Source organism: Trachypithecus francoisi, unplaced genomic scaffold (genome assembly GCF_009764315.1).
Source record: "Trachypithecus francoisi isolate TF-2019V2 unplaced genomic scaffold, Tfra_2.0 Lachesis_group1, whole genome shotgun sequence".
In the NCBI taxonomy this organism is placed as follows: Eukaryota; Metazoa; Chordata; class Mammalia; order Primates; family Cercopithecidae; genus Trachypithecus; species Trachypithecus francoisi.
Genome location: NW_022681454.1, coordinates 79653487 through 79666159, shown reverse-complemented (window position 1 = coordinate 79666159; position 12673 = coordinate 79653487). Strand labels below are relative to the sequence as shown.

Here is a 12673-nt window from a genome sequence, read left to right as displayed (position 1 = left end):
TGTTGTTACAGAAATACGTGCCTAGCTGGTTTGCAAAAGAAAACTGCCTCTGGTGACTTATGGAGGGTCTGGAGGGCCTTTGAAAGCAGTTTGTTTCCTGTGGCCAGTAACTGATTTTTCACAAAATTGTGCATTGACTAATTCTCACAAGAGGTTTTGAAAATGAAGCTGGGTTTCAGGTTCGACTCACATGAGCTACTTTTATTTGGACAGTCTTTGTTTTTCTCAGTCTCGTCGCCAGTCCTTCCGGGGCCTTCCTCAATCCCTGGCTGGGGCTGAGGCCTGGCCGTTGTTTGGGATGAAAAGGTATTGGAAGGCCGGCTGCTAATTGGAGCTTGCACCTGCAGACCCCAGCCTTGGAGGCGACTCGGCACAGGCTACTGCTCTATGTGTGTGTGCTTGTGTGTGTGTGCATTTTATTTCCTCAATGAACACTGGGATGTGGCATGATTTTTTGGCCTGGGTATGCTGGAGGAGATCCAAGCTGCTTGGCCACTTTCTCTGTTCTGGGGAAGGGCGGGGCGGGGGGGCACCCTCTTTACTCTCTAAGAAGGAGGGATTTCTAGCCATGCAAATATATCCAGTGTATTCTGATCTAATCTCTTCTGGCCCCAAGAGGGGACTTACCCAGATAAGAGGTGCTCTTCAGAGACAGTGAGAGGGTGCCACAGCAGGGCTTTCACCCAATAAGCTGATGAATTTCTAATGAGTTTCTCACACTTCACTCTAGAACATTATCCAGGCAGTGCTGAAGAGGAATGGCTACAGCCTCTGTGCTCTGCCAAAGACGAGAGAAATGGACAAACTACCCAAGTGGACCAAGCCACCATGCCTCGGCTTCCCCCACCCCACAATATCCAGGGATTCATCCTAATGCACATATTTAATTTTGTGCATCTGATCAGTTTTGGCATACATACACGCCCATGAAATCATCACTACAATCAAGGAACAAATCAATCTTCTCTCTCTTTGTAATTTCTCCCTCTCACTCCCCATTCACCAGGTCCCCAGGCAAATATTGATCTGCTTTCTATAACTAGACTGCTTGCACATTCCAGAATTTCATATAAATGAAATAAAACAGTGTGTATTCTTTTGGTGTGTGGCTTACTTCACTCAGTATGATAATTTTGGGATTTATTCATATTGTATGTATCAATAGTTCATTCCTTTTTTTCTGCTTAGTATTGCATTGTGTGGACATAGCACAGTCTGTTTATTCATTCAGCTGTTGATGGGCATTGGGTTATTTCCAGTTTGAGGCTATTACCAAGAAACCTGCCATGAAACCAAGACAGGAGGATTGCTTGAGGCCAGGAGTTAGAGACCAGTTTGGGCAACGTAGTAGAGACCTCGTCTCTACAAAAAATAAAAACATCAGCCAGGTTTGGTGGTACATGCCTGTGATCCCAGCTACTTGGGAGGCTAAGATGGGAAGACTGCTTGAGCTCAGAAGGTTGAGGCTGCAGTGAGCCATGATCACATTACTGCACTCCAGCCTGGCCAATGCAGAGCAAAATCCTATCTCAAAACAAAAACAAAAACAAAAATGTCAAAGCAGGCCCAGGCCACTTCCAGTTTTTGAAGCCCTTGGGATATTCAAAATGAAAGAAGGAATCCCAAAATAGACCTATAAAATATGCTATATTTAAAACGTATATATGCTTTTGAACATATTAAGAATTCAACGTATAGATAACATTGGAAACCATATCAAGATTTCGAACTTGAAGCTCCATGTGGGACCTAGGACAAAGGGTCTCCTGGCCATTGACCACTTTGTGATGGGTTATGAGGGGCCAGCACCAGCTAGGGGCCCTTCCCACATACCCTGTACACTCTAAAGTCATATCTGGCATGGTTATTCTTTATATGCTTGGGGTCAAATGAATGCTACAGAGATAGCTCTGTAAAGAAAGAGCATTTTCTAGGTGTACACAGATTTTCTGCCAGAACTAGGAAGGTCAGTCACAACCATTGGCCTTTTGGAGAGATCTCTTGCTCTACTCACCAACACCAGCAAGCCTGTGGGGCCTGAGGTTTCCTTTGGGTTGACCATAGTCTTGGACATCTCTGCTTACTTTGAGGTCAGAATGGTGCCATGACCATGAGACGGGTTGCTCCACTTGAAGAATCCCCAGATTCCTCCCAGCCATGGCATGGAAGCTCCCACCCTCTGAGGACAGTTACCATCGCCTTGGTGGAACTTTAGTCTGCCTTTGCCTTTGGCTGTGTCTAGTGTAATGGTTCTCTGTGTGGGGTGATTTTGCCCTCCGGAGGCCACTTAACATTGACTGGAAACAATTTTGGTTGTTACAACTTGGGGAGTGCTATGGGCATCTAATAGGTCAAACCTAGGGGTGTTGCTGAACATTCTATAATGCACAAGGCAGCTTGCCCACAACAAAGATCAGTCCCAAATGCCAGTATTGTTGAGTCAAGAAACCTCGGTCTTTTTTTTTTTTTTTTTTCTTTTTCTCTTTTAAGACAGGATCTTGCTCTGTTGTCCAAGCTGGAATGCAATGGCACAGTCATGGTTCACTGCAGCCTCAAATTCCCAGGCTCAGGCGATCTTCCCATCTCAGCCTTCTGGGCAGCTGGGACCACAGACACATGCCACCATGCCAGCTAATTTTTAAGTTTTTTGTAGAGACAGGGTCTCCCTCTGTTGTTCAGGCTGATCTCAAACTCCTGGGATCAAGCAATCCTCCTACCTCAGCCTTCCAAAGTGCTGGGATTACAGGGGTGAGCCACCACCCCTGGTCAAGAAATCTTGATCTTTATGATCTAACCAGGTGTCAAGCAGAGTGGACAGAAGGTGGCTGATGTAGAGTCTGAGAAAGGGGTTCTTTGTTCATTAATCAAAGAAGGCCGTGATATAGACATAGAGATAGGGTAACAAAATTCAGGGGACTGAAAAACTTGCTGCCCAAGACTTCTTGCCCTCTCTCTTCCCTTTCTCCTCGTTTTCCTTCTCCTTTCTGTTAAGAGCTTTGGAGTGTAATAGACCTGGTTTCAAACCCAGGTCCTGCTGCCTGATAACCTTGGGCAACTTGCTAAGGATTTTTGAACCTCAGTTTCTTCACCTGAAACATGGAAATAACAATAGTACTTTTCAGAATTATGAAAATTAAAGAAGAGAAGTCAAACCATGTAAAAAGTTTGTTGGGGCCTAGCACATGGGAAGAATTCAGTAAGTGACAGTGATTATTACTATTCCATGAATGGAGCACGTCCTGACACAAAGCACCTTGCCAGCTGCGTTCTCTCGCCACTCAGCAACAGTTGGTGTCAAATTTTTTTTAGTCTACAAAATCATTTACTCTAAAAGTCTTATTAACAGCAACCCCTGCTCCTCAAAAGCAAAACCCAGTGGATAGATTGCACTTACTATGTTTTGTACTTCAGTCTAATGATAAAAAAAGTAAGTGGAGGCCAGGCACGGTGGCTCACATCTGTAATCCATCCCAGCACTTTGGGATGGGGAGGTGGGTGAATACACTTGAGGCCAGGAGTTTGAGACCAGCCTGGCCAGCATGACGAAACTCTGTCTCCACTAAAAATACAAAAATTAGATGGGTGTGGTGGCATACTCCTGTAGCCCTAGCTACTTGGGAGGCTGAGGCACGAGAATTGCTTGAACCCAGGAGGCAGAGGGTTGCAGTGAGCCGAGATCACACCACTGCACTCCCGCCTGGGCAACAGAGAGTCCATCTCAAAAAATAAAAAAAATAAAATAAAATAAAATAAGAACACCCCAAGACAAAAAATAAATGGAAGGTGACTTAAGCTAGACTGATGTATTCTATACTGAAGTATTTATGTACCTGTGTTGACATATGCCTATATGTTAGTTTACGGTCCATGATGAGAAATTTACACAATGAGGTTTATCAGAAAACACACCACTGGCTGGGACTCTCATAGCAAATACCTGGGAACTCATGGGCTGCCCTGTTCCAGGAGGGAACAGGATTCCATGTCAAGTGATTTGGATAGTGTCCCAGGTTGGGTAGGTTACCCTGGTACCAGCAGGGCCTCCTTGCCAGATGGCCAGGCAGAGACTGGGAGTTTCCTGCTAGAGGGAGCTCAGAGTATTTATGCAAGGTCATTGTTACCAACCCAGAGAACCAGTTCTGTGAGGTTGGCTCAAAGGGCATGTTTAACGAGAGTAACAGAGAGGTGTGGTAACAGGGAGGAGGAAGTCTGGGGAAGGATTATAAGTAGCACAGTCAAAGTGTGCTTCTCAGTTTTCAACAGAGTGAGGGAGAAGTAGTGCCTTGGCCCCAGCCCTGAGACCCAACTCCTTGATTCTTGCCAACAGCAGGAGAGTGAGCCCAGGAAATCTCCAGAAAGCCAAAAGATGATCCAGGTAATAAAGGCACAGCCAGGCAGTATCCATGCCAAAAAAGAACAGAAAGTTTGGCTTAACTCTATTTTTGCCCATGTTTTTCTCCTGGGGCAGGAGTGTACCTAAAAACACTCTGGGATACACGGTGGCACTTACACAAATTAAGAATCCAGGGGAAGGGCTCCTTTGGCAAGGGAACTCTCAGGAGGCTTAGGAGACTGGAGCCATGACAGAGCTCCCCAGGAACATTCTAGAAGACAGGCTAGATTTCCTGGCCTTTGGTCACCAGCCTGGAATTTGGCAGAGCCCTCTTGTGCAGAAGGTGAATGAAGATATTTGGTCACTGCCTTCCCTCCGGTGGGCTGTTCTCGGCATTAAGGTGTCAGTGTGCACTACCACTAGGGTTACCCAGTGGGGGCTATTCCAGAAAAGGGAAGGAGGATTTGCCTACTCAAGCCCAAAGAGCAAGGGCCACTGAAATTGCCTTCCGAGTAACAGGAGTGGCAGACATTGAGGCATGTTGCAAAGAACTGTTAATTATAATCTTTAGTTTCTCTCTAACCAGCTCAGAAAAGAGCTTTATGGGAGGAATATAGTTTGAATGAGAGGCATTCTGTTCGTTCTCCTAAATACTCTGTGGATTGAGATCAGCAGGAACAAGAAGGGGTCTACATGGCATTATCTTGGCCTCTCACATGACCGCCTTTCCTGAGTTTAGTTTAGATGAAGTATGCCACTAGAAAAAAGTATCAGGCATGTTTGCATCTGTAGGACTTGTGTCTCAATAAAGATGTTTTGAATGAATACCTGAAACCATATGAAATACCAGACTCCTGGGCATGCATTGGTGAGGATATTGATTACTATTTCATACTGATTACTATTTCACTCAGAGTTCCCTTATAAAGCTGATATACTCAATTTCTACTCCAAGTCAGATGAGGAAAGCTTGGTGCTTATAAAGGAATTGCTTTATTTATGCCTTTCTGAAAAATGTGAATGATGTAATTGGGGATATTTCGCTTTTGCTTTGGTTGCCAGGAAGCTCAGTTGAATCTGATGCCCAACTATATCAATCATGAAGGCTCTTATGACATACATACCTGGTTTCTATTTCCATTGGTCTTATCATCCTATTCTCATATTTCCCTTGTTCTTGATTTAAATTCTTGTTTATATTTCCCATGATTTTATGGCAAAGCTCCAACCCTGAGGTGCCTCCAATGTCAGTAAATGCCTGGAGTGGAGTAATAGGGCATAGTGCAGACTGTGGCAAATGGAGAGAGCTCTTCCTTGGCCACTCTGATAAACTAACATGGCTCCCCTACCCCACTCTCAGTCTCTATCCTCTAACCCTGCTTTATTCACATCCTCTAAACCTGCTGTATTCATAGCACTTACAATTTCCTGTAATTATCTTACTTACCTGTCTACTTGGTTATTATCAGTCTCACCTCTGCTCAATTCCCAGAATCCAGAACAGTGCCTGGCAAGAACTGTCACCCAATCTATATTTGTTTGCTGAGTGAATGAACAAATATAGGACCAACACGGCCAGAGTTTCCTGTGTTTTAAAAAACTTGAAATCTGAATTTTTACATGAAATCTCCTGATTGTTAGATGTTTAGTAGCTAATGTAAAAAATTAAAAACACTATGCTGGCCAGAAATGAGCCATGCTAATGTGGGGCCATTGTTCTACTTTCTGTTCTCCAGTTGGAGCAACCAGAGTTTCTTTGTAGAATAAAGTGGTATATAAATAAATGAAAACACACATCTGTTTCACGTTTTACAAAGCATTGCCACCCACTGTTAATTTTTCACTATTATTTCATTATTGTTCCAATTTAACATGAGTAAACAAACCACTCCCACCCCTTTGCCCTGGAGTTGAAATGAACCTGCCCATTTAGAAGTGGAGGAAGCTGTAAAAGGCAGGAAGTGTCCCGGCAGCCAGAGCTGGCCTCCTGGTCAGGCGTTCAGGAAAGAGGAAGGAAAGGTTCTCCGTGCTCCATTTTTTCTCTTATTCCTGTCCCAGCACCAGAGGTTAGGCTGATGCTTCATCTGACAGAGGCTGTGACCTCGAATTCACATGCAGCCTCATGCTGGGTCTGTTTCTATAAATTTTGTGTGCAGAACTAGACTATCAGTGTGCGTGTTTCTGACAATCCTTTCACATACAACCTTTGGCTCACCCGCCCCCTGTCAAGAACTGCAATCCTAAATGTTTTCGTAATGTGCACACACAAACACACACACAATGAATAATTAAGCATAATGCAGAGTGTCTCTTTTATTTCTGCATAGTTAGTGTAATATTAATCTTATTTGTGTTAGGAAGCAATCTCTCTCTCTTTTTCTCCCTTTCTCTGTAATTGGTAGACTTGTCAGTTCTTTGTGATTTAGCAATGTCTCAGCCAGTGATGGAGAATATAACCAAGTTCTAACCAAGTGATATTTTTCTGTATATATTTATTTTCTCAGAGAAGAAGTCTGCTGTTTTCCCAAGAATCCTTGGTACACCTTGTTAAGAAAAAAAAAGCCAGGATTCATTGGCATTTTTTACTTATGGTAAAATAAACTAACATGAAACTTGCCATCTTAACAATTTTTAAGAGTACGGTTCAGTAGTGTTAAGTACATTCACAATGTTGCATAACCGTCACCAACATCCATCTCTAGATCTTGCAAAACTGAAACTCTTCACCCATTAAACAGTAACTCTCCATTCTCCCTTTCCCTCAGCCCCCGGCTACTGCCATTCAACTTTCTGTCTCTATGAATTTGACTACTGTAAGTACCTCATATAAGTGGAATTATACAGTATTTGTCCTTCTGAAACTGGCTTTATTTCATTCAGTATAACATCCTTAAGTTTCAACCATGTGGCATGTGCCAGAGTTTCCTTCCTTTTTAAGGCTGGATTTATCCCATTGTATATGTATACTACATTTTGTTATCCACTCACTGGACACTTGGATTGCATATACCTTTGGGCTATTGTGAATAACGCTGCCATAAATATGGGAATACAAATATCTGTTTGAGTCCCTACTTTCAATTGTTTTGGCTATATACCCAGAAATTGAATTGCTGGGTCATTGACAATTCTATTTTTCATTTTCTGGTGAACCACCATACCATGTTACACAATAGCTGTACCAGTCTACATTTCCATCAACAGTGCACAGGCGTTCCAGTTTCTCCATGGCCTTCACAACATTGGTTATTTTGCAATTTTTTTTAACTTGATAGTAGCCATGCTAATGGGTGGGAGGTGGCATCTCATTGTGATTTTTGATTTGCATTTTCCTAACCATCAGTGATGAGGATCTTTTCCTGTGCTTATTAGCCATTTATATATCTTCTTTGGAGAAATGTCTATGCAAGTCATTTGCCCATTTATGAATTGGGTTGTTTTGTGTTGTTGTTGAACTGTAGGGGCTCTTTACATATTCTGGATATTAACCCCTTCTCAGATAGATGATTTGCAAATGTTTTCTCTCATTCTGTGGCCTGTCTTTTCACTCTGTTGTTTGTGTCCTTTGGTACCCAGACATTTTTTATTTTGATGTATCATTGGCATTTTTGTGCTTCCATTTTTGTCTCCTCTGGCTCTAAGGGAGGTGGACTGTGGGGGAAGGATAACTGCCTCACAGCTCCAACAACGGGGGTGATAGGCCACTGGAGAAAGGTCACTAAGTCCTATGGCAAAGAGACTTTCAGAACAGTTTCAAAAACTCCCTCACTCCTGCCCTCCTATCCCCTTGAACACATTCAGGGTGCAGAATTGCTTTAGTGATAATTGAATTTCAAGATGGTTTCCCTCCAGATTTGGGGTTGTCAGGACAATCATGACAATTACTACTGGCCTGAAATCCACTGAGTGTGCACAATGGCCACTCCTAACAGATCATGGTGAATGAAAAACCAATAGAAGAGAGGAGGTCACCTTAGCGTACAGGGCAATGCTGGGACCTTTGGAGGCTGAAACGATAAAAAAATTATGGTGCCTCTAACCCAAAATATGTCAAAAGATAAGCAACAGTAAGGCATAAAATGAATCCAAAAGGTTCTGATTTTGCTCAAGATAACAACTTCAGAGTTTCTTTTACAATGCCAAAATCTATTCTTTTAAATTTCTGTCTTTTAATTAATTCATTATATTTTGGGGTGCTTCTGCTTCGCCAGTGCCCTAACCCCTTTTTGATCCACCTGCTGGAAAATAACAGCTTTGTTATTATTGTTTTCCATATGCTATGCATTTTTGTGTACACTGTGTAAAAGAATAATTTAATCATGTCAATCCCACGAGGTGACTACTATTACAGTCTCTAGTTTTACAGTGAAGGAAACCAAGGCAGAGTATTACCTTCCCGAAGATTCAACAGCTATAGATCAACAAATCCTGGGTCACAGAACCAGGATTTGAACTCCAGAAGTCTGGCTCCAGAGCTCTTGTCCTAAAGTCTAGAATCCAGCACCACTGGCTCACCTCCACAGCCTGCACCTGCCTGGACAGCTCCTCCTCTTGCCTCTGGCCCTGTACTAGCCACCCCGAGGTAGCTCCTGAAATTCTCTATCCATTACACTCTTTCATCCTTCCTGCACATCATTCCCTTTACCCCTCTTCTAGTCAGTCTTTACCTTGTTAATCTCTGCCCATTTAGGATTCCCCTTGGGTATCTCCTCTGTGACCACCCAGTCTGAGCTAGGTGCCCTCCGATGGCAGGCTGTGTAGATTCTCATTGCACTTGGCCACATGGAATTGAAATTTATGGTTTGTCTGCTTCCCACAGTGGACTGGGAGTTCCTTCAGGGTGGTGACTAAGGTTTTAAATCTCTATGTCCCACCCTAACGAAGCACCTGTTACCTTTTAGCACTTCATATCTGTTGTTAAGTAAATGAATAATGGAGAACCTAGACAAGGACTTGACAGAGAAGCAAAAGGAGCAGTGACTGCCCAAATAGTAGTTTTCACCCCTGGAAATGTTGTTACTACCCCAAGCATACAGTGAGCAGCCCACATCCATATAGATCAGCAGACCAAGTGGAATAGAATGAATGGAATGAGCCTGGCTTCTTCAGGCCTGATGCTGAGGACATGTGCCCTACCTGTATGGAGGAGATAGCTCTGTCCCCCACCAAAGACAGTGACAACACAGGTACATACACAAATGTATAGCGTGTGTCAAAGTCCTTAAAGACATTACATAGGGCTGAGCAAAGTAGGCACCTGTGCGGGTGTGGAAGACATATGGTAGCTCCAGAATTCCAGGAGCCAGCTCAGGGCGGCCCAGAACAAAGCGTCAGGGCCGAAGCAGGGTGCGGAGGGCATCTGCATGGGGCAAGGGACAGTGTCATGATGGCAGTTGATGACATTTGGGGGACTGAGTGAATAAGCATATAATGTATTAAGGAAAATGGGAGCTAGCTTCTGATGAATGTTAGAGAAGAGAGTTACAAATGTAGAAAGGGAGTGTTGGACTGGAATTGGAAGTATGAATTGGAAGTATGAATTTATGGTTTTCAATACATATAGATTAATATAGAAATAAATAGATACGTAAATAGAGGAGGAAACTGGGATTCAAAATTAGATCTGTCTAGCTCTTTTCACTGTTCTATACTACCGCCCTACACATAGGGCCTCTGCTGTGAAACCTCTGCCCCCTTCCCTGTCCCCCCAGAACCCCAACCCTAACTCACACAGACTTAAAAGATTCCACCCTCGTGGTTCCAGAGCATGCATCACACCTCTTGTCATTAGCTGCACACAACTAACCCATGACGTTTTGATTACACTGAGGGTAGGCCTCCTCTTATCTGTATTCCCTGCATCTCCCTTGGAGCCAGGCACATGGTCATCACAATAGTTAGTATTAATATTTATTGTGCAGTTGTTATGCATCAGGAAAGACTTCCCATGCATAATCATTTACAGCTGAAGATAACCCTATGAGGGATGTATTACCATCATTCTCATTTTACATATTGGCAAGGTGAGGTTAGCAGTGTTAACTGAGGTACCCCAAGATGCAGAGCTAGTGGGAAGTAGAACCAAGAGTCAAGGCCAGACAGTCTAATTCCTCAGGCTGTGCTCCTTGCCCCTCAGCTCTGCCACCATGGACTTGATATAAGTAAATGTTCACTCAACAAATTCCTCTCGGGGGATTTGTGTATCTGAATGCTCTACCTCAATCCAAGTCCACTCTTTATGCTGAGCTTATTTGAAGCTCACCTCTTTAGGGGAGCCCCCCACCCCGCCATCCTACTCTGCACTGCCTCTGCATTCCTTGGGCACAGGACTTGCACCACGCCCTGACCTATGACCCAGTCAGTGTTGGAGCAGGGAACACAGTTTATCGACATTTGTTAAACTGAATTCAATGCCCAGGAGTGGAAGTAAACAGGAATACATGACAAGGTGGTATATTGTACAGGATACTGTGGCTATCTATTTCTGGATTTTCCTGAGAGTTCCAATTTCTAAAATTCCATCCTCTCATCAGACCATTTGTCAGAATACATGGCCAAGAATGTAGTCTGGAATTTTGTTTAAAAAGTAGGGTCACCATTCTACTGAAAAGAGATGGGAATGAAGACAGGATGTGCTGCTGGTCACCCACAACTCTACACACCCGTGAGCAGGTCACAGTTTCTCTCAACCTCTTTATCCATGGGTAAAACTACAATGCAACACCTACTCCTACTGTGGAATGAAACAAAGTCTGTGTGTGAATGTGTTTTAAATACTGATAAAGAATAATGTCGCATAAACCCAGTTACTGTTAGTGGGATTACTTACATTTTTACTGATCTGTCTGGCAAGTCGTTTTCATTTGTCAAAGTAAATAAGCTTTGAATGAGGGCCACTGCAGAAAAAAATAGGGCATAAAGAGAGGAAATGCCAAGGCCTTTCTAGTGTTTTCAAAAAGACACACCTAGATATTTCCATCTTTTAGACTCTCCTCAGTTTGGGGTGTGTGTGTATGTGTGTGTGTGTGTGTGTGTGTGTGTGTGAGAGAGAGAGAGAGAGAGAGAGAGAGAGAGAGAGATAGGGGTGAGAACTGGGGGCTGAGTGGGCAGAGGTGACTTTTTAAAAAATGGTATGAGATTCTACCTTGTAGAGGAACTAGGCCATCTTACCTTTGCTGTATTGCGGATCAGTTCCCAGCTGTGTGAAGTCTCAGGTGATAGTCCGTTTGAGAGATGAGCTTTTCTGGCTTAGCAGTAGCTCAGGAAATTTCTCTTTCTCTTTCCAGTATTCTGTGTCCCAGCTATGCATGAAAACTGCTCCACCTTTGTACATGCAGGGGGTAACCAGGGCATCCCCTGCCCCTTCTGCAAGGCTTTGGGTAGAGCAGATCCATAAAACTGAGAGCAGCTATGGGGAGCTCAGAGGGAGAGTGGTCCCCTGCAGAGCAGCATGCATCAGTGACAAATCTATTCTGGTTTGGATGGGGCTGAGACGCCCCTGAACTTCCTTCTGCTTTTGCCAAAAGCCAAGATCCTTTTGTTCACCTTTAGGGTTGCCAAGTTAGGCCTACCTCGCCCCTAGATGTTGTTTCCTGTGGGCAATGGGAAAATGATCTTGGAGCCAGAGAAGGGAAATCAACAAGGAAATAAACACAGGGTCACCACACCTTCAGGCCATCATTAGGTCTGGAACATTATCATGCTAAATAGGCAGGGGCTGCTGACTAGAATCCTGGGCATCTTTTATTTTTGAATATGAAAAGGGGCATGCACCAAAATCTGTATCAGGCAAATAAGTAGTCCTGACTTGTTCCAATACCTTGCCAAAACTTTCTTTTTTTTTTTTTTTTTTTTTTTAAAGCAACAAAATGTAATTTGACGTTTTATTTTTTTATTTTTTTTTTTTTTATTTTTTATTATACTTTAAGTTCTAGGGTACATGTGCATGACGTTTATATCATGTATAACTCCCCAGTGCAATCCCTCCCTCCTCCCCCCTCCCCATGATAGGCCCCAGTGTGTGATGTTCCCCTTCCCGAGTCCAAGTGATCTCATTGTTCAGTTCCCACCTATGAGTGAGAACATGCGGTGTTTGGTTTCTCTTCTTGTGATAGTTTGCTAAGAATGATGGTTTCCAGCTGCATCCATGTCCCTACAAAGGACGCAAACTCATCCTTTTTGATGGCTGCATAGTATTCCATGGTGTATATGTGCCACATTTTCTTAATCCAGTCTGTCACTGATGGACATTTGGGTTGATTCCAAGTCTTTGCTATTCTGAATAGTGCCGCAATAAACAAACGTGTGCATGTGTCTTTGTAGTAGAGTAATTTATAATCC

General features: G+C 43.4%; 1 protein-coding gene across 2 annotated transcripts in view; it reads right to left on the bottom strand.

The window, feature by feature from the left end:
* Positions 1-11807, bottom strand: part of LNX1 (ligand of numb-protein X 1) — a 182605-nt gene extending 170798 nt beyond the window's left edge. Inside the window, exons 1-2 of one of the 2 annotated variants that reach the window (XM_033214659.1) lie at positions 11504-11768; positions 11163-11229 (exon numbers count right to left, since the gene is read on the bottom strand). The gene's annotated coding sequence lies outside the window, so the exon portion shown is untranslated. Of the gene's footprint in view, positions 1-11162; positions 11230-11503 lie in introns of both variants that reach the window. The other variant, XM_033214660.1, reaches the window with a different exon arrangement.
* Positions 11808-12673: the final 866 nt, after the last annotated feature.